At 40.2% G+C, this 2,279-nt stretch overlaps 1 non-coding gene across 1 annotated transcript; it reads right to left on the reverse strand.

Moving 5' to 3' along the window:
- Positions 1-1,767: 1,767 nt before the first annotated feature.
- LOC142541226 (small nucleolar RNA R71) lies at positions 1,768-1,874 on the reverse strand. The gene has a single exon (XR_012819291.1). It is a non-coding gene; the product is annotated as a small nucleolar RNA R71 (small nucleolar RNA).
- Positions 1,875-2,279: the final 405 nt, after the last annotated feature.

A 2,279-nucleotide genomic window follows, 5' to 3' on the forward strand; every position in this document is an offset into this window, starting at 1 on the left:
GTGCATCGCGCATATGCGCGATTTATTTCAGCGCACATGCGCGAATATGGCAGAAAGATTGGCGCACATGCGCCACTCAGGGCGCGCACATGCGGGACACATGCAGAAGGCTCCGCGCATATGGAGAAAGCTCGATACAACAAGAGGCGCGCATATGAGCCGTTCAAGGCGCGCATATGCGCGTGGCGCGACATTTAGAATTAAAAAAGGGTTTCTCGTGGGTTTTAAGGGAGTTCTGAAAATTCTTGTCACGGCCGACATATCACACGAAAAAGGAGAAAATGTGAGAGCGCACGGAGCACGAGACGCGAAGAACAGAGATAGAAAATGCTGGATCCGGACACGGAGATGCACTTTCATCTCTCGCCAACACGTTCTTAATTCGGCTCTTTACTTTTATGTTTTTAATGAATACAAACAGGTTTTGTATTAATTTAGATTCGAGTATGAACTAATTCCATTATCTAGAGATTGACGTTGTCAAGGTTGGACCTATGCTATTGACATTTGAATTTTCATTGAATTAATTCAACGTGTTTATTTGTGATTTCTTGTCTTTAATGCTTTTGGATTACTGGCCATAATTCGACTGATCTAATAATTGAGATCTAGCACTCGAGAGAGGTGATCGAAATTAGGACAGGGGAAATCGCATCGTCAGATTTTATAACGTGCAAAAGATGTATAACTTTGGCTAATCCGTAAGAGAACCTTGTTTGCATTTATTACGTGTTACATGATTTTGAATAGTTAAAATCGGTAATAGGTAATACAGTTTTATTTATCACTTGAAAAAGGGAATAGAAAATATCGTGAGTTCTTAGTTAATAAATATGATGCAATTTAATTAAATGTTAGTCAATTTTAATTTAGCATAGGAGAAACCAGATGAAATCATATCTCTAGATTTATTTACTCATTGAATTTCTACTGCGTGCTAGAATTACAGGAATTGTTATTTTCTTTGAATTGATTATAAATCAACCCTTTGATTTTCTAAATAAAGTTGAGCTATGTCAATTATGGTACTTAATATTCAATTTTAAATAATTACTTTTCGTGGGATCGATATCTGTACTCAAACCAGTACTAAAACTTGACACCGTACACTTGCGCTAGTGAAAACACGCAACAAGTTTTTGGCGCCGTTGCCAGGGAGTAAAGTATTTAATTGCATATTAATATCGTTACTAAGTACTCTTGACTTTAATTTAGATTTTACTTTATTTATTTATTTTGTTAATTGATAATCTTCTCTGTTTTGCAGTGTATGCGAAAATATAAAAATCCCGACTTGCTGATTTTTGATCCGGAAATCGAAAGGACTGCCAGGAGATTAAGGAAAGCAAGGAGAGACAAAATTAAAGCAATGGCTGAAAACAGAGATAATCAGAATGAGCTCCCAAGAGAGGTGCCAATCCGGGAACATATCCGCCCAGTCATCAACGCTCACTACTCTGGAATAGCTCGCGGAACCATTGCTGCTAACAACTTCGAGCTAAAGCCCGCACTCATTAACATGGTTCAACAGAACCAATTTGGAGGAGCAGCCACTGCAGATCCCCATCTTCACCTCAGAACTTTTCTGGAGATCACGGACACGGTAACGGTGTTTCTGACGAAATTATTCGATTGCGCCTTTTTCCGTTTTCTCTCAGGGTTCAAGCTAGGAGTTGGATCCAATCTCTACCTCTGGGAAGTATTATTACATGGGAAGATTTGGTTACGAAGTTTCTGTCGAAGTATTTTCCTCATGCTAAATCTGCTCAACTGAAAATAGAGATCACCAACTTAAGGCAGAGAGAACTCGAAGTGTTATATGAGGCATGAGAGCGATACAAGGAATTACTCAGGAAGTGCCCGAATCATGGATATGCAGATTGGGTGCAGATTGAGTTATTTTACAATGGTTTAGATGGGCCGACTAGAGGAAATGTGGATGCAGACGCCGGAGGTACTACTTTTTCTAAAACACCTGATGAGGCCTATGAATTGCTTGAACAGATGACCATTAACAGTTATCAGTGGCCAAGTGAGAGATCTGGATCAAGGAAACCTGCTGGAGTGTAAGCCGTAGACCCGATCACATCACTTACTGCACAGGTTTTGGCATTGACCGCACAGATTGCAGCGATGAACAAGCCAAGCCAATCTACGTCTGATGTAGCATTGGTGACTGCTGAGGAAGAGCCAGTTGTGGAGGAAGCTCAGTACATCAATAACAATCGTGGCTATGGAGGTTATCGAGGTAATCCTCTCCCTAATACTTATCACCCGGA

This window comes from Primulina tabacum, chromosome 3 (assembly GCF_025594145.1).
Source record: "Primulina tabacum isolate GXHZ01 chromosome 3, ASM2559414v2, whole genome shotgun sequence".
Classification (NCBI taxonomy): domain Eukaryota; kingdom Viridiplantae; phylum Streptophyta; class Magnoliopsida; order Lamiales; family Gesneriaceae; genus Primulina; species Primulina tabacum.